Consider the following 20241-nt stretch of genomic DNA (forward strand, 5'->3'; position numbering starts at 1 on the left):
GTGTTTTAGAGTAGAGCTGCCCTCAGTAGGGTTTGCAGTGGCTGTAATCTTTCAGAAGTAGACTGCTCAGCCTTTCTCCCGGGGCACCTTCTGGGTGCCAAACACATTTCTGTTAATAGATGAGCACTTAAGTGTTTGTACTATGCAGGGATACTTTATATGTATCTTGTGATCTCCTTAGTTTTGCTGCTTATAGTTTTTTTCCTAAATTTTATTTATTTTGTTGTTTTTGTTGAGAGTATGCACAGGAAGACATATACCAGTTCAACAGCTTCTACTCGTAAAATTTAGTGACATTGATTACATTCTTCGAGTTGTCTAACCATTTTTACCTTCCTTTTCTGAGTTGTAACTCCCTCACGAACATAAATTCACTGCCCCCTAAGGTTCGTATCTAATCTTTTGAGTTGCGGATGTCAGTTTGATCCCGTATATCTTAAAAGACCATAATGCTCCAGGCAGACAGTTTTTTTTTTTTTTTTTTAAACTAGTTAAGCTAAACTATTGTTTGGTTTTAAGATGACTTCAAAGGGATATTTTTGGGTTAAGGTTTAAAGATTATCTCAGAGCGGCAGTTTCAGGGGTTTATCTATTCCCCATGGCTTCCGAAGTCTAGAGTCCATGAGAATTTGAAGTTCTGTTCTGAAGTTTCACCCTTTTGATCAGGATTCTTCTTTGGAATCTTTGATCAAAATGTTTGGTAATGGTAGCCAGACACTGTCTAATTCTTCTGGTCTCATGGCAAAGGAGGCATTTGTTCATGGAGGCAGTCAGCCGCATATTCTATATCCTCCTCCTACTCCTGTTTCTTCTCCTGTTGCTCCTAGTGACTAGAGATCAATTTTTGTGACTTGAGTGGCCACTTACAGGCTTTTAAGACGCCAGGCACTACACAATGAACCAGAAGGTAGAACGGAAGCACTAAACACGTTATTTGGGATGTCCCATGAAACCATGACCATAAACCTCCAAACCAAGGAACCAAATCCCATGAGGTGTTTGATTGTACGTAAACAGCCTCAGCAGCTGCTCTTTTTTTTGTGTGTGGTAATTGTATGTATATCACGCAACTTTTGCCAATTCAACTTTTTACAGGTTTACAACTTATTGACAGCAATTGCAACAGTCGGCTGTGCAAGTCTACCCTTAATCAATGTGATTTTTCCATCACCGTTAACCCCACTTTTCCTCTTCCCTCCTGCCCCTGGTAGATACTAGTAAACTTTAGTTTCTGTACATTTGCCTTTCCTTGTCTTTTTACATAAGCGAGGTCATGTAATATTTGTTCTTTTGTGATTTGCTTTTTTCGCTCAGCATAATGTCTTCAAGTTCCATCCACACTGTAGCATGTATCAAGACTTTATTTCTCTTACTGGCTGAGTAGTATTGCATTATATGCACGTACCACATTTTGTTTATCCATTCATATGTATAGTTTCTTAGAAAACCTTTTAAGTCCTGATGGTAAATAGTATACCTAAATGATGAGTAAACTGTAGTTAGGAAATGGTATTACCATTGTACAAAGTGGAGTGGAGAGAGCACTGGATATCAGGGTTCTAGATCTCACTATCCAGGTGACTCTGGGCACATCCTGTAATGTCTTCAGGGCTTCACTTTCTTTTCTGTAAAATGTTGGACTTGGGTGAACAAATCTCTGCACGTTTGAAGTTTTAGGATTAGTGGGCCTTTCTTGCTCACTTAACTAGATGCAGAAACCCTGGTGGCGTAGTGGTTAAGTGCTACGGCTGCTAACCAAGAGGTCGGCTGTTCGAATCCGCCAGGCGCTCCTTGGAAACTATTGGGCAGTTCTGCTCTGTCCTGTAGGGTTGCTATGAGTCGGAATTGACTCGATGGCAGTGGGTTTGGTTTGGTTTGGTTTTTTAACTAGATGTATGTCATTGGTTAAATTTCTAAGATTCTCCAAGCCTCAGTTTTCCCGTATAAAAAAGGGGAATAATAGTCCCCTTAGGGTTTTGGGAGTAAATAAAATAATGCATACGAATCATTCAACACAGTGCCATCTACAGAGCAAGCAGTAAGTTTTACCTGGTTTTAGTCGCTGCTTTTAGCTGATTGTTACAGACCAAATTTGTAATGTATTCATTTTTCCTTGACATATAATGTTCTTTTACCCCTGCCCCATCCCTACACGTCCCTCCTCAGTTTTCTGTGTAGTATTTAGGTGATGAATGTTGATTCCATTTTGAATTGGGGGAACTTCTTTATCAGTTGCGAGTTGATTTTAGGAAGTAATGGAATGATCATTGAATTTTTGGGTTGATTGGCTTAATCTGGCAACTCTGAGTAGAGACCATTCATGTTTTACGAAATTTAAAGAGAGAAATTTCTCAGCTTCTATTCTTTTAGCATCCTAACTTTATTTTTATTTGCCAGTTTGTCAGATTTTGAGCTATGTAAAGGTTAGTTGATTCCTTAATGTTTTGAATTTTAGTCAGTCTTACAACCTGTTAGGCTGGACCCGACTCAGACATTGCATTTTACCCAGAGTTTGTCTTGTACTGAGTGTCTTTTCTTTGCCTTTCTTACCTAAGGAGAGATCCCAGAAGAGATTGCAAGACTCATTTGTGTCAATAATTAATTGATCCATGTGTGGAGGTTGTGAGTTTAGATTCCTGAATCATTGTTCCATTGCTATGTCTTGGAGTCTCTTCCTGCAACTAGAAGTCACTTAAAATAACTGTTCACTTTTGTTTGTGAATTTGAAAGCCTATACTATAGTCTTATTTTTTATATTGCACCCTACTGCTTTACATTTTCAGAGTAATTTACAAATGGATTCTTAGCTTTGAAAAACAAGATGCCTCTCCTACTGGAGGTTTCCTCTTTGTGGTAGCAGGAGAAATGGTCCTGCTGGCAATTCCTCGATGATAATTCTGGGCACTCAAGGAAGATCATTTTCTTATAGAGGATGACTGCTTTTGTCAGAAGAGAAATTCTAGCCAGCGTTTCTTGACTTAAAACTGATTCTTACACGTTTTATCCTTTGTGCATTCATCTGTCTCTTTTGGGGTGGGGAGGTTTAAGGAGTGTAGCGGGGACACTTTTGTTGATTACAGCGTGAATGTTGCTTTCCTTTCTTATACTACCATTAGAAGGCAAAGGGATAACAGGCTGCTGGGATGGGGTTTTAATTCATCTGTATTGCCGAGATGTCACGGGTCTATCCTAAGTTTTGAAATGAAGTAGTCTGCTTAACTCCCTTAGGGAAAGAAATTGGCCACTTACTTTAAAGGTGAGGGAGGGGTCGGAGCAAAGTCTTTCTTAAAGCAGTATTGTTTTTTAATTTTTTAAAGTTTCCTTTTTCAAATGAAATTGGTGTCATCAAATTGAAACAGGCTTTATATGCCTTGTGAACATACATTCTTCTTTTATTTGGTGGGGAAAAATGGAAGCACCTTTAGGCTATTAGTTCTACTGTGCCTTCCTTACTGAAAAGTGATGAGTAGAAGGTATTTGCTCTGCCTGTAGACAATAAGAAGTTAACAGTTATTGAATCTTCTTGAAAGACCTTGACCTTAAAATACTTTGGGAAGAGCCACTGAGAGCCTCTGATTCTGTATTTGAGATTGAGACTTAGTTAAAATAATGTCCTTGGTAAGCCTTTGATTTATTTCTATTTTGCAAAGAAAAATGTATCTCATGCTTTTATGAAAAGAACAAATATTTATGTATTTTTCACATAAAAGCAGCAAAATGTAAGTAGTTTAAAATTGTGTTACTGGAGACATAATTAGACTGAGTTGCTTGATACCTTATGAATTATGTTTTATTTTTAGTGTTTCATAAAATAAAAGTGATGGTTTCTTGGTTTCATAGCATTAAATCATAGTTTAATTTAACATCTTGTAGGCACAGAATTTATTCTGGGTTTATTGGTAGCTTAATATTGTCAACTAACTTACCGTTGGAGCCCTGGTGGCTCAGTGGTTAAGAGCTGGGCTGCTAACCGAAAGGTCAGCAGTTCATATCCACCAGCCACCCCTTGGAAACCCTATGGGCAGTTCTGCTCTGTCCTGCAGGGTCGCTGTGAGTCAGAACCGACTTGATGGTACCCAGCAACAACAACAGCAACAACTTACCATTGCCCCGGCATGATGATGGTTTTTTCCTCAGGAGAAAGAGTTCTGTATACATGTAAGTAAGTAAATGTTCAGTACTGAAAGTATGAATAGAATTGTCAAAGTAACAGCCCCCTTTTTAAAAATGTTACCCAGATCTTCCAGATGCTTTATCCTTCTCTTCCCACCCATATATATACCATATCTACACAGTTTTTTTTTTTTTTTCTTCCGAACTCTTTGAGAGCAAGTTGAAAATGTAATATCCCTTATCCTTAAGTACTGGGTTCAGACATAACAGGGATTGTGCAGATGGTGCAGGACTGGGCAGTGTGTTGTCCTGTTGTGCATAGGGTTGCTATGAATTGGAGCTGACTCGATGGCCCCTAACAACAACATCCTTTATGTAGAGTCTGCACCAAAAAAACAAAACACCTGTTGCCGTTGAGTCGATTCTGACTCTTAGCGACGCTATAGGTCAGAGTAGAACTGCCCCATAGAGCTTCCAAGGAGTGACTGGTGGATTTGAACTGCCAACCTTTTGGTTAGCAGCCATAGCACTTAACCACTATGCTACCACGTCTATAGGTGGTACAAATGATTAGTGTGGTCAGCTGCTAACTGAAAGATTGGGGGTTCAAGTCTACCCAGAGGTGCTTTGGAAGAAGGCCCGGTGATCTGCTTCTGAAGAAACAGCCCTTGAAAACCTTATAGAACAGAGTTCTACTCTGACACATATGAGATTGCTGTAATTTGACTATATATGTGCTCACCTTTTGACTTAACAATCCCAATTCTAGGAATTTACCCTGAAGATATACTTCCAAAGTATGAAAATACATTTGCACAAGGTTATAGCATTGTGTGGAATTACAAAAATCAGAAACCTCTACATGATTGGAGAGTGGTTGAATAAAATATAGTATATTCACCCAGTGAAGCATTGTGCAGCTGTAAAAAGAAAAGGGGAAAGATCACTATTAACTGATGAGGAGTGCTTTCCAGGATATATTGTTTAGTGAAAAAAACAAAGTACAAGACTATCTACTGTATGTCTAATATGCCACCTTTTATGTAAGAAAGAAGGAAATGAGAAAATATATATGCATTTGATCATTGGGGCAGGCACACAGACACACACAGAGGATAAATCAGATTAATGAGATTGGTTATTTTAGTTATCTAGTGCTGCTGCTATAACAGAAATACCACGAGATGATGGCTTTAACAAACATTTATTTTCTCACGTTAGCAGGCTAGAAGTCTGGAGGCTTTCTCTCTCTCTCTTCTTTGGAGGAATGTCCTTGTCACTTTTTTTTTTTTTGCAAATAAATTGAATAATCATTTGTATTTAGAAATGCAGCTTTGTATACATTATCATAGATACGAATTTATCATGACTAGCCATTGAGTTGTTACAGATATTGCTATACCCATTGGAAAGATTCAAAAAAAAAAAAAAAAACTACCAAAAGGCATCAAATAACCTGTTGTGTGCTACCAAGCTAGAGACAGACCTGGAAATAGAACTCAGCATTCCAAACATATTTTCATTGAAATTTTCTTCAGAATTGGGAGACATAATTTGAAAAAAAAAAAGACATTTGGGTGAACTGCTTAGATATTTTCATTAATGGCAATTTTTAAATCTAAAACAATGCTCACCCTTATCAAAGGAGTATTGGATGAGAACGGAACTTTAATTATACTTCTACATGAAATCTTGATTTATACTTCTTTTTTTAATTTTTATTGAGCTTCAAGTGAACGTTTACAAATCAAGTCAGTCTGTCACATATAAGTTTATATACACCTTACTCCATACTCCCACTGTCTCCCCCTAGTGAGTCAGCCCTTCCAGTCTCTCCTTTCGTGACAATTTGGCCAGCTTCCAACCCTCTCTACCCTCCCATCCCCCCTCCAGACAGGAGATGCCAACACAGTCTCAAGTGTCCACCTGATACAAATAGCTCACTCTTCATCGGCATATCTCTCCTACCCACTGTCCAGTCCCTTCCATGTCTGATGAGTTGTCATCGGGAATGGTTCCTGTCCTGGGCCAACAGAAGGTTTGGGGACCATGACCGCCGGGATTCCTCTAGTCTCAGTCAGACCGTTAAGTATGGTCTTTTTGTGAGAATTTGGGGTCTGCATCCCACTGATCTCCTGCTCCCTCAGGGGTTCTCTGTTGTGCTCCCTGTCAGGGCAGTCATCAGTTGTGGCCGGGCACCAACTAGTTCTTCTGGTCTCAGGATGATGTAAGTCTCTGGTTCATGTGGCCCTTTCTGTCTCTTGGGCTCATAGTTACGTGTGACCTTGGTGTTCGCTTTTGCTCCAGGTGGGTTGAGACCAATTGATGCATCTTAGATGGCCGCTTGTTAGCATTTAAGACCCCAGACGCCACATTTCAAAGTGGGATGCAGAATGTTTTCATAATAGAATTATTTTGCCAATTGACTTAGAAGTCCCCTTAAACCATGGTCCCCAGACCCCCGCCCTTGCTTCGCTGACCTTTGAAGCATTTATTTTATCCTGGAAACTTCTTTGCTTTTGGTCCAGTCCAGTTGAGCTGACCTTCCATGTATTGAGTATTGTCCTTCCCTTCACCTAAAGTAGTTCTTATCTACTAACTAATCAGTAAAAAACCCTCTCCCACCCTCCCTCCCTTCTCCCCTTGTAACCACAAAAGTATGTGTTCTTCTCAGTTTATACTATTTCTCAAGATCTTATAATAGTGGTCTTATACAATATTTGTCTTTTTGCCTCTGACTAATTTCGCTCAGCATAATGCCTTCTCCTTGTCACTTTTGAGCTTCTCTTTTCTTGGTGATCTTCATGTGGCTTGGCATCTATCTTCCCCCCGTCTCTGCTTGCTTAATCTGCTCCTTTTATATCTCAAAAGAGACTGAATCAAGACATACCTACACTAACACTACCACATTAACAAAACACAGAAAACCCATTCCCAAATGGGATTATAACCAGAGGTATAAACGCCCCCCCCCAAAAAAACCAAAGCCACTGCTGTCGAGTCGATCCCGACTCATAGTGACTCTATAGGATAGAGTAGAACTGCCCCATAGAGTTTACAAGGAGTGCCTGGTGGATTTGAACTGCTGACCTTTTGGTTAGCACCTGTAGCTCTTAACCATTACGCCACCAGGGTTTCCACCAGAGGTATACAACAAGTATTTTGTGGGGGACACAGTGCAATTTCTAGCAGTTACCTGTACGGAGTGGGTGGGAGTGAGGTGCAAAGGATAGAAAGAATAGGGGTGGTGACCCTTCTGCAGATGCTTTTCTGACTTTTGGAACCATGTTAATATTTCACTTGATATGTAAGTAAACACACACACAAATAAAATCAAGGGATAAGGGGGAAAAATACCCCTAAGGTAGAATACAAACAAATAAATGAACTAATCCTTATTGCAAATGAATAACATAACCACACTGAAGAGAGGAGAGGAAAAAAACTAATTTAGGTAACTTTCGAACCCAGTATTGGGGCTGTTGCCAGGATAAAGACAAAAGAACTTGAAGCAAACACTGCAAATAGCCTTTTTTTAAAGCTCAGAATCATGGGTGTGCAATTTTGAAACAATTGTCTATATATTCTAGGATTAAACAGTAAATGTATTGTGGAAAATGGTGGCCAACTTTCACACTATTAGAGAAGGGACTTAGAAATGTGGAAAGGGGGAAGGCTAGAATGAACTCCTGTGGTATTGGATTGGAATTGACTGTATTGGTGTGAGCTCATGGCTTTGAAAGTATAAAGATACAGGCAGATGTGTATGGATACACATGCACAGTTCTGTATATCTTTTTTCCAGCTCTGTCTGCTGAGAGGACCTAGAAAGAATGATACTCCATTAGCAATGAGAGCACAGAGTATCAGATCTTTATTTCTAGATACCATTCTCTACTAAAGGGGACCTTGATCCCAGCGCTTGAGCAGGGAAAAATAGAAGATGAGCTTTAGAGCATCTTATGGTACCAGAAAATAAGGAGATACACATTTGTCCCCAAGGTGGCATCTTTTTAACGTTGTTTTTCCTTTACTGGGATTTACCTTAATATTCTTCATATTCTTAAACATATTTAGTTAGAAAATCAGGATAAAACCAAGAACTAAATTCATTGCTCTTGAGTCGATTTTGCTCATAATGACCCTGTAGGACAGAGTAGAACTGCCTCAGATTTCTAAGGCTGTAAATCTTTATGGAAGCAGACTGTCACATCTTTCTTCCGTGGAGCGACTGGTGGGTTCGAACTACTAACTTTTTGGTTCGCAACCGAGTGCTTAACCACTGCACCACCAGGGCTTCTGAAAACCAGAATAATAGTGTTTAATTCTCAATTATGGTAAAATGAAGAATTTGGCAGTTTTTTTAAATTTATTTTTTATTTTTATTGTGCTTTAAGTGAAAGTTTACAAATCAAGTCGGTCTCTCATACAAAAATTTATATATACCTTTCTGTGTACTCCTAGTTGCTCTTGCCCTAATGAGACAGCACAGTTCTTCTCTCTACCCTGTATTCCCCGTGTCCATTCAGCTAGCTTCTATCTCCCTCTGCCTTCTCATCTCCCCTCCAGACAGGAGCTGCTCACATAGGGAATTAGGCAGTTTTACTTGCTGTGTTTCTATCCACCCCCTTCATAAATTTAATTTGGCCTCCTTATTTAAAGCAACCAAAGTATGTATGCTTGCAGTCTTTTTTTGTTGTTGTTGAATTAATAACACATTTATTTTAAGTTTAAATAAAATGTTTGCGTATTTATAATTTTTTAAATGAGCCCCCGTTATAACCGTTGTTTTTTTTTCTAATTAAGCTTGCAGTATTTTTTTAAAGATTGTTTTTGTCTTTTGAATTCTATTTTGTTATTATTATTGTAATCATTGATAATAATGATATTAATAACCATTTTCTCATTAAGGGTTATTGCTTTTATTTGCCGTTTCTATCATTCTAACTGATTTCAGTGCTTCTAAACAGTCCTCAACAGCTAGTTTTTATTTTGAACTGTGATCTGCAGAACACTTTCAGGTTCCTTTTGTTGAAAAAATATCTAGGAATATGTTTACTTTTGCATGATGGATGATATTTAGCTGGGTATAAAATGATTGAGTCACAACATTTTTGTGTTAAATAGTGGAAATACTGCTTTATTTGTCTTCTTTATCTTTACCTTCATTTGACTACCCTGTTCTGAGGGGTAACTTGTTCACTCTGTGTACGCGTGCAGTATTCTCTTATCATTCAAAATGGAAACATTTATCAGGACATGACTTGAAGTTTTTCTCTGTACACTAGTTTTGCATGGGAAATGATGAAACACTGTCAGGTCTGGGAAGGTTTTCCTCCATTTCGTAATTGTTTTCTCAGGTATCTTCTGAAATATCTGTTACTTGTGCATTATAAGATATCGTCATTCTAGGATGGCTTGTCAAATTTGCCTTATGCATCACTGATGAAATTTTCTGGGCATCAAATCTAATTACTGTCTCCAAAACAGATGTAATGCCCTTGATATCTCAATTTGATATAAAATATTAATAGCAATGCTCTCGTCGTTTTTTAGGGCCACCAAACTGCTGGTGTATTCTAAAATTGGTAGTGTTTTAAAAGTCCACTTCCAGGGGAGGGGCTTATCCTTGTGTGACAGAATATCATTTTTTTGTTCATCCTTCCATGAAAAGTGGTTCTTAGCAGTTCTTAGCCGTTCTTGGTGTTGGCAGTAAAGAACTGGTCCTCTCTCTTGCTCGTGGACACTGAGATTCCCATTCTGTTTGGATTGCTGAAGGGCAGGTTGATACTGGGGAGCTTCAATTCTCGGAAAGTAAACTGTTTGGGGCAGTTCTGCTCTGCCCTGTAGGCTTGCTATGAGTCAGAATCGACTCGATGGCAATGGGTTTGTTTTTTTTTCGATCAGTAGCAGGCTTTCAACAAACGTGAAGATCTGTTAAACCCTCTAAGACATTCAGCCATATTTGGGTGTTTGACTGAAAGGTGTAATTTTGGAGACGGAGGTTACAGGAATAATTTTCAAGTTTATTAATCCTTCAAATTTGAGCCTTCTGCACTGAGGCAAATGAAGAGACTGTGTATGCGTGTGTTTACGTTTGTGTACTAAGCTATCAAATGCAGATCTAGGCAAAGGTTTTTCTTATTGTAGTATAGATACTGGAATGGCCTGAAGGCAAAAAGATTCTTTTCTTTAGCAAGTGTGTGTGTGTGAGAAATTTAAAGTGTGCTTATTTTATTTTGCATTGTGTTTAAAAGTCCTTTTCATGACTCGATGGCGTTGGGTTTGGGGTTTCATGATTTCATATATAAACTTTTTTGTCGTTGCTTTCCCCTTTTATTCAAACTAATGAGATTGATTGCCATCTATTTCCTACAGTAGTACTTTTTTTTTAATATATGTATATATATAAAATATATATATAATTTATACATTCAAGGGTATTTTACAGGGATTCTAACGTTTTAACAATGTTTCCTTACGTTGCCATCATACCAAAGTCTTAATGACTTCCGGAAAGGCATTGTAAGACTGATTTTCATTGTTTACTTTGATAGAATTCTTAACCGTTTTTACCAGTTCCTCGATAATTTGTACTTTCAATTTGGATATCCCCTTAATTTTTAAGTAGTTTAAGTTTGGGTAAGAATTGAGTAGATCCTTCTGATTGCAGATTTCTAGCTTCGTTGGTTGTGGTCAAAGAATGTGACCTGTAAATTCTCTGTTTTGAAGCATTAAGAATTTTTAACTTACCATCAATTTTGGTGAATATTCCAGTAACACAAGAGAAGAATAAGGATTTTTTACCTTATAAGGTACAAAGTTGTACGTAAGTCTATTAAAATATAATCTCTTGACTGCATTATTCAAATCTTCTATATCCTTTATTCTTTTCTTGCCTATTTAATCTCTGAAACTGAAATACGTTTATTAAATCTACCATGAGAATTGTTTTAATTTTTTTCTTGCATTTATAACTGTTTTTGCTTTATCTATTATGATACTATATTAATTTGTATCCAAAATGTTATGATGATTAAATGTATCTTTCGTTTATCATTAAATACATTGAAACCTGTGAGAGCCAGAACTCAACAGGACTGCCTTGTTTTCCACTTTTGACAGGGTGCATTCTTACCATTTTTCTGTCTCTCGTTTTAGCGAAAAATATTTGAGTTTTCCTTCTCTGACTGGTTTCTGCCTTATACAGGTTTCAGCTTTCACAGGTTTTACTGTAGTATCATTGTTGTGTATGTTTGACTTTGGATTTTTCCCTGTGATATTAATGGTGCCATTCCCGTTTCTTGTTTTTTTATGAATTTGTCTGACTTCACTTGTATTTCAGTTATTTTGGGTCATTTTTGTATTAAACTTCTGTAAATATTATATACTGTAATCTTTAAAAATAAAATCTGAGAGTCTTTGTCTTTTAATTGAGGGATTCAGCCCATTCACATTTATTGTATAATTTGGTTATGTATTTGTGATATAAACAAATCTGTTTTTATTCCTTTCATCATTTTATCTTTCATATTCTTTGTTTTTAACCTTTATTTATGCAAGCTTGAGCAAGTTTGTTTTTATCACCTGATTTCCTGTGCATTGAGAATATAGAAGTAGAGGTTGTTTCTGAGGAACTTAATCCTTGTGGTTGCCTTTGTCATAGACATAAGCAGTCTAATGAAATTAAACACCATAGCTGCCACGTTTTGTTTATTTAAAGAGGTCCTCAAACCCCATTGCTGTAGAGTCTGTACCCATAGAGTGGATTCTGACTCATAGCAACCCTATAGGACAGAGTAGAACTACCCTTATAGGGTTTTCAAGGCTGTAAATCTTTATGAAAGCAGATTGCCTCATCTTGCTCCTGTGGAGCGGCTGGTGGGTTCAGATCACCGACCTTTTGGTTAGCAGCCAAGCATCTAACCACGGTGCCACTAGCACTCCTGTCAAAGAGGTCCTGGACCTGGACAAATTCATACTGTTTATCTGAGAAAAGGCAGCTTGAAGTAGTGAAAAGAATCCTTGTTGTGAGGTAGGAAATTTAAACCTCGTTTCAGTCACTACCTGTATGACCTTGTAAAAGTCACTTCGCTTTTCAATTTTTTCATTTCTGAAACGGAAGTTTTAGTTCTAGAGTAGTTTTAGGCTAGGAAACAATTCTGTTTGGTTTACCTTTTCATTATTAAACACTGTAAACAGTGGAATGTAAACAAAAGTATTCTAGTAGACGACCTTGTTAATTTTGAATGTTTTCCCTGAAAGTGTGACCCTCAGTTGTATTTGATTTTTCATATTTAAACTTGGAGAATCTTAAACCAGGAATGGATTTATTTCTTTGTTACATAGAACAAATATGGCATAATATTTGTTAGTATTTATTAATTGCTAGTATTTTTTTAGTATTAGGTCTTGAATTAAAAAAAAAAAAGAAAAAACCAAACTCATTGCTGTCAGGTGGATTCCGACTCATAGAGACCCTATAGGACAAAGTAGAACTGCCCCATAGGGTTTTCAGGGAGCACCTGGTAGATTCAAACTGCTGGCCTTAAGCACTACGCCACCAGGGTTTCTGGTCTTGAATAGGACATAAGAAATAGTTGAAAAATATGAAGTCTTAAGAAACATGAGTTGTGTCTGTTAGGGTTCCGTGTTTGTTGTTAGATGCTATTGAGTCAGTTCTGACTCAGCGACCCTGTGTACAACAGAACCAAACACTGCCCAGTTCTGTGCCATCCTCACAGTTGTTCCTATGCTTGAGCCCATTGTCGCAGCCACTGTGTCAGTCCATCTCTCTGAGGGTCTTCCTCTTTTCCACTGACCTATTTTACCAAGCACGATGTCCTCCAGGGACTGATCCCTCCTGACAACATGTCCAAAGTATGTGAGACGTAGTCTTGCCATCCTTGCTTCTAAGGAGCCTTTTGGTCGTACTTCTTCTTGTTTGTTCTTTTGGCATGGTTCCATAGCAGTTACTGAAAAGTACAAAGAACTGGCTTTCATTTTGGATTCCAGTTTCTCTGTAATTATAAAAGACTACCTACATGTGGCATATGCACACTTGAATCTTGAGTTTTAGAAGTTTTGCCAGTTGATCATAGCATTCAGTTCTATTCAAAGTAGTCCTTGGAGAAGATAGTCTTATTTTATCTGTGGAAATTCTGACTCAGGAAATGTTAAACAACCTGAGTAAGGTCTTAAAGATTTATTGCTTTTGCCTATTTCCTGGTGGGTTTTCTCCTAATGCTTTGCTTTTGGTTGAATGATGACATGTGGTTGAGATTACGACAGTCAGCAATTTGTTAGCTGAAAGGAAAAGAATAGTAAGTGAATAGTCAAGTCAAACAGCAAAGGAAGATTTGGGATAGATGAAACACTTAAGTTTCAGAAAAATGTGGAGAAGCTATGTGATCATTAAATTTATATTTTTGTCCCTTTTGTCTATGGCATTAAGGTGTGTTGATTAAGAAAAGTAGGGAAATTCACTTTCTGTGTGTATGAGCACACGCACACGCACACACAGGCACGCATATTGAGCTGAGACGAGTGAATTTAAGGTTAGAGAAGGATTCATGGATTTGTGGAATCCAAAAATGGAGCTAACACATAAAACAAAGGTGTAGGTCCAATAATTAAGTGACGACTCACAGACTTAGTGAATGGTGATAGGAGCTTACTTCAGCACTGCATGGAATTAGTATAGCCATCTTACTCTCCCATACTGGCCTGGAATTTCCACGCCAACAACTTGGTTTACATTAAGACTCTAAATGACCAAGTTACTTAATAGTAAAATTGTTTTATGACCACCGCAAGTGTTTTACGAAGCACTTATCGTTCAGTTGAAAGTTAGAATGAAGTAGGAATGGTGAAGTTGCATATTAATGATTCAGACTTATCAAATGTTGAGCCTTGGGACTATTTCTTTGGCATTGTGAAGTCTGAGAGGCTTGATGATCATAATTTTAGTGGATGTTAAAATAGTGTGGACAACCCTGTCTTTTGTTATAATATTAGTGATTCTCAGTTTTTAATTTTACTTTTAGAGCCACAGACCGATGTTTATATTTTCTGCCTCAAATCATGACAAGTTACTGACTTTAGATTTCTCTGTAGCGACAGTTTCAGGAAGGAGCCATTGGCTGAGCTGATTAGTCAAATGAAGTTGCCTGACATGGGTTACTTTAGTTTGTGGTTTTAGATGAATAGTACACGGTACACAGCTGTTGCTCCAACAGCTTTGTTCCAGCTGTCTTACTGGCCTGTCACAAAATACCCCACATTCCTTTTTATTTTTTTATCTGAACCCCTTGTAATATTCTGTACGTTATTACTAAAAATGGATCCTAGTAATTACTTTAATTTTTATGCCTATCAGTAGCCATTTACTTAGAATGAGCCATAAAACGGATTACACATAATAAATTTAAGCCTTGTTACGTCATTTTTTGTTGTGAGTTAAAGTCTGCAGTTGAGAGATATTTATGCAAGTTAAGTAGTTAACATTGAAAGAAGTGCCAACTTCAGTAGCATTCCCCAAACAAGTAGCTGGTATCTAGATAATGCAGTTGACATCTTTTTATGTCTTACTTTAACCTTGAGTTTGTATTAATAAGTTTCAATAGAATTGTAAAATAAAAAGCTGTAATCTTGTGTTCATGTAGCACATATAGGACCTGTAAAGGCAGACTGTGGTTGGTTGGCTGGACTTCAGTTTGTTTATTTCCCTATCCTGTACAGTAACTGAATTATACTGCTAAGGGTTTTGAGGATTTTTGTTTGGTGGTTTTGTTTCTGTTACAAGGAGCAAGGACCTATGCAGAATCCTTTGACTTAGTAAAGACTAATATATAATGAGCATTTTCTGTGTGTCAGATACCATTCTAAAAATTTTGCATGCATTGCCTTATTTAAACCTTACAATTACTTTGTTTTTTTTTTTTTTACAGATATGGAAACTGAGGCTCAGAGAGGTTAAATTAATTGGGCAAGATCCCATAATAATGGCTGAGATAGGACTTGAATTCATATTTTCTGATGAAACCCCCCCTAAGCACTATACTATAGTATACTACCTTGTCCAAATAAGTCAGTTTTCATTTAATAAATTACCTTAATAATGAAGTCATTGTCCCAGCTCCTCTTCCTTTTTTTTTTTAAATGGTTATGTTCACGAAACATTTTCCATTTAGGTGAAGAGAGCTGAGATTGAGTTAAGTTTTGTTTAAAGTACCCCTTTGTCCCCCTTTTTGCACCTTCCTTCTGCTTCCCTTAAGGAGCCCTGGTGGCACAGTGGTTAATAGCTCAGCTACTAATGATAAGGTTGACGGTTTGAGCCCACCAGTGGCTCCCCAGGAGAAAGATGTGGTAGTATGATCCCATAAAGATTACAGTCTTGGGAACCCTATGGGGGCAGTTCTACTCCATCCTATCGGGTCTCTATGAGTCGGAATTGACTCAGTGGCAACAGGTTTTATTCTGCCTCCCTGTGATTCATTTCCCATTATGCCAACAAATATGCCCTGGCTGCTGCTCCTCCCTTGACCTGGCAACCCCCAGACCTACTCAGTTCTGTGGAATTCTGCGTTTATGTGGAATTGGAAATTCCTACTCTCGTACAGTGTTATTTAAACTCTTATGTTTGGAGAAATACAGTCTGATCATACTTAGTCACTATTTGTGTGAAATGCATACTTCCATGACTTTTCTGAAGCTGTGTCTTCAAGTATGCCATTTTATCTGACTCATTTTTAGTCATCTTTGTAGAGTGGCTTGAGTTCCATCTCTTCCAGGAAACCTTACCTGAGGGAATGTCCAGATTGGGTTCTGCGCCCCTCCCGTGAGCTCCCATAGTATCCTGTGCAGTTTTTTCTGAGCCTTTTGGTTATGGGTTTGAGAGTAAGTTATAAAAGTGTTGCCCCTACAGTTTATTTCCCTAGGAATAATAACAATAAAAGGATGATAGTCTTTTATATAACCTTAGTACAGTTATCAAACTTAGGAAACTGTAATACTATGCTCTAACATTATCAAATTTCATCAACTGTTAAGCTTATGTCCTTTCTAGCAAAAGAAAAAGAAAAATTTCTGGTCCAGGATCAACTTAGGAAACTATAATACTATTCTCTAACATTATCAAATTTCATCAACTGTTAAGCTGATGTCCTTTCTAGCAAAAGAAAAAGAAAAATTTCTGGTCCAGGATCCAGTCCAGGATTGCATGTTGCATTTATTCATTGTGTCTTTATAGCGTTAATGTTATTTTGTACAATATCCCATAATTTGGGTTTGTCTGATTTTTTTTTATCATTATAATCAAAATTTGTATTTTTGGCAGAAAGATCACAGAAGTGATGTTACATTTCTCTGAAGTGCATCACAGCAAGGAGACACATGTTGTCTATTTGTCATTAATGAGATGATGTGAAATCTGATCACTTAGTTTACGGTGGTGTCTGCAAGGTGAACCCACTGAAAAATTCCAGTTGTTCCTTTGCAGTTGATAAATCTCTCACGGGTAGAGACATTGAGGCCAGGTAAATTCTAGTTATTTTTTATAGCATTTAGAGTTGTGTCTTTTTTTCTTTCTTCTTTTCTCTCATTTTTCCCTCCCTTGCTCCCTTCCTACAGTTGCTATTTCCAGTTATGTTTTGTGACATGAATATTTTTTAGTGTTCTCAAAGAATGCTCCTATCATACTCTTACTTTATTTAGGAGGAAAAGCCCCATGCTACTACATTTTCTTTATTCAGTAAAAGGTTTCTACCCTCAGTTGGCCTTGGTTTCTTCATCTGTGAAATGAGGGGGCTGAAATAGATTATATCTAAGGTTCCTTCAGATTCTAAAAGCCTATGTACATGAGATGGCAGTGGGTAGTGGGTTATGTACATGAGTTATGAGTTTTCTTTGTTAAATTGTGGTATCTAGTTTTTCCTTAAGTTTTTTAATTGTCTTCTTACTTCTTTCTGTACAATATATAAATGTGTCATTGTTAAGGCTTATAATTGTCCTTACTTTGACTGGATGCATGATGTTCTTCACACCTGGATAACGCCGTTTCCCAGGCTGGAAGGTAACGAGGTATTCTTATTTCTGGTGAAGGGATGGGAAGGAGTCAATATATACTCCTGTTATTCCTTGAAGTTTTCTAAAGTGTTTAAAACGAAACAAAATAAGGCAAGGAGGGGAAGAAGGAAAAAACCCAGTTCAGTCCAATAGTGTTTATTACCTTAAAAAATTGATTTATGTATAATTTTTTTTGGAGAATTTTACAGAGTTTTTAGTCATCATACTGTAATTTCTAAAGATGTGAGAACTACGGTTCATTGTGGAATTTAGAACACATTTAGTTGTAGCGGAAACCCTGGTGCTGTAGTGGCTAAGGGTTACGGCTGCTAACCAAAAGGTTGGCAGTTCGAATCCACCAGGCACTCCTTGGAAACCCTATGGGGCAGCTCTTCTCTGTCCTAGAGTGTCGCTGTGAGTTGGAATTGACTCGATGGCAATGAGTAGATTTGTTTTTTTTAATTGTAGAAGTTAGTTATTTGATATAAACAGACCAAATCAAGTGTTAATTTCAGCACTGTTGATACTTTTAACTTCTGTAGTAAAATCATTAGATTATTTAATAAGTTATCAACTATTTAGGTATATTTTAACTTTCAAAAGTAATTCTTAACATACTACCTGCTGTTTACCTTTTATGATAATATCTTACATTTGTGGTAATACTTCATAGTTTTCAGAGAACTTTTACATACATTGTTGCATTTTAGACCAGTTAACAACCCTTTGTGATTGAAAGGCAGCATGGTATTGTCATGGGCATCATTATTTCCATTCTACAGATGAGGAAATGGAGGTTTGGAAGAACTGATTTGCTCAGGGTCCTGTAGCATGTAAACAGTAAAGACGAGATTTAAGCTGGTTTTCTCTGACTTCTAAATATCATCGTAACTATAGAACGAAGAATGTTAGATTGGAGTAGAAATGTCTACTAGACGGCACCTGAAAAGAGTGATGCTGTTGTTAGTTGCTGTCGAGTCAGTTTCGACTCATGGTGACCCCATGTGTGCAGAGTAGAGAACTGCTCCATAGGGTTTTCAAGGCTGTGGCCTTTCAGGAGCAGATCGCCAGGCCTGTCTTCCGAGGTGCCAGCAGGTGGGTTCTAACTGCCAACCTTTCAGCTAGTAGCCAAGTGCTTAATCATTTGCACCATCCGGGGACTCCTCACAAGAGCGATAGTCACTTCCTGAATAAAGTTCTCTGTTATGTGCTTGTGTAATCAGTATGTGTCCAAGAGCAGCACTGATTAGAAGAAGTGGGGAGGAGAGGGAAGAGTGATGTCTCACCAGAAACACAGTTGACGAATTCACATGTTTCTATTAAAATTTTTAATGCTGGCTAATGAAAGCTAGTAGGGTGCCAAACATTTGTAATGGTATCCTCTCTTAAAACATAGCTTAAGAAGACTGAGGTATGTATTCTTCAGATGTAACTGTTGTTTATAAATGCATGAGATTGACAGACACTGAATTCAGAGTATTGATTACCTCTTGGAGTGGTGAGGGGAAGGGAATATGATCAGGGGGCACACAGGGTCTGCAATTTTCTAATGTTTTATTTCCTGAGCTGGGAAGTTGGTACATACCTCTTTACTTTTTCTTCATAATATCTTCTGAGATATCATATAGTTAATTAAAAGCAGATAATTGACCTCAATATGTAGTCATATGGAAACTTTTAGCTCCTCATTTGGTGTTAAAGGTATCATAACTTGGTTGGCAAGTCACATGTATGTTCTTTTAGGGTTTTTCCTTCAGGGTGGGAAACTTTTTTTCCCCGTCCCCTCAACAAGAAGCAAAACTTGAGTAAAAATTCTTACTATAGTAAACAGTTTGTGTTGGAGTTTGTGGGTAAAACTTCTGTGTGAATATGTGTGTGTAAGTATGTATGTTGTGATTTGCTTTTAAAATTATGGTACATGGTTTCTGAAGATTTCTCTAAAACACAGTATCTGATTTCATCTTGGTGGTTACAGGAACCGATGATTAATTTTGCCTTAAATTTCCTGTGTGAAGAAATGATGCCTTTAATTTTCCCCAGCACAGAATTCTTAATACTATTTGTAGGTGTACAGAGTGGATGCTTATATGTGGTTTTGGGTGGGTGAGAGGTAAAGATTAAGAGAAAGTCTAGAATATCATATACATCTTCACCTCACTTATTGACTGTCCTATTATTTGGCGTTGCACATTTACGACAATAGTAAAAAATCTACCATCCTACTATTTTGCACATTAACAACATACGGCTGGCAGCAGTGAACACCGAGATGTTGAGGGGAGAGTAACGGTGGCCATGATGGTTAAGGTTATGTGTCAACTTGGCTGGGCTGTGATTCTCAGTAGTTTGGCAGTTATGTAATGATGTAATTTGGCAGTTATGCAATGACGTAGTTATCTCTCATTTTGTGATCTGATATGTTGTCCTCCACTTCCGTGTACCGCTGATTTCACAGTAACAACCTGGTCTTTGGAACCTAACCACGTTGATTAGCAGGAGAGAGTGTATTAGACCTGTGCTCTGTGCTATGCTGTTGATATTTTTGCTTATGAAATTTATGGTATTTTTATGCAAATAATGAGTGCCTTCTATGTTTGTTTGCTGGCTGTGCCCTCCCCCCACGAGGCACCCTACAGGCACCACCCTGCCAGTCATCTTCCACATGTTACTGTAAAAAAAAAAAATTAGCATAGTGCGCTTATGTAAATACCTTGCAGAAGGAGGGTGTGGCTGGCAAACGAGCAGAAGGTGTGTGTTGTTTGTGTAAAAATATGGTACCTGTTTATAAAATGGGTGACTTTCAGAATGAGAGCAATTTTCATCTTAAGAGCTGAATTTTTATTTTGGGGGGCATTATTTATTATTTATTATTTTTTTAAACGTGCTACCCTTTTGATGGCCTTGTGAATGAAAGGAATTTTATTTCCATGTTTGGATGATTAGAGGATTAGAAAAAATACTTTTGGTGGTTGTTCATGTAAAGGCTTTGCCTTTATTTTGGGCACTTCTGTGTTTTGGAGAAGTGGGATGGGAAAGAGAAATGGAATTCCGTGCTCTTCTAAC

General features: G+C 37.7%; 1 protein-coding gene across 3 annotated transcripts in view; it reads left to right on the plus strand.

Annotated features, from left to right (window-relative positions):
- RRAS2 (RAS related 2) overlaps positions 1–20241 on the plus strand; it is a 76959-nt gene that overhangs the window by 10271 nt on the left and 46447 nt on the right. Inside the window, exon 1 of one of the 3 annotated variants that reach the window (XM_023550822.2) lies at positions 495–4158. The exons of 1 other annotated variant lie outside the window; for it this stretch is intronic. The gene's annotated coding sequence lies outside the window, so the exon portion shown is untranslated. Of the gene's footprint in view, positions 1–494; positions 4159–20241 lie in introns of those variants that run through there. One more of the 3 variants, XM_064288391.1, reaches the window with a different exon arrangement.

This window comes from Loxodonta africana, chromosome 7, assembly GCF_030014295.1.
Source record: "Loxodonta africana isolate mLoxAfr1 chromosome 7, mLoxAfr1.hap2, whole genome shotgun sequence".
NCBI classification, from domain to species: Eukaryota; Metazoa; Chordata; class Mammalia; order Proboscidea; family Elephantidae; genus Loxodonta; species Loxodonta africana.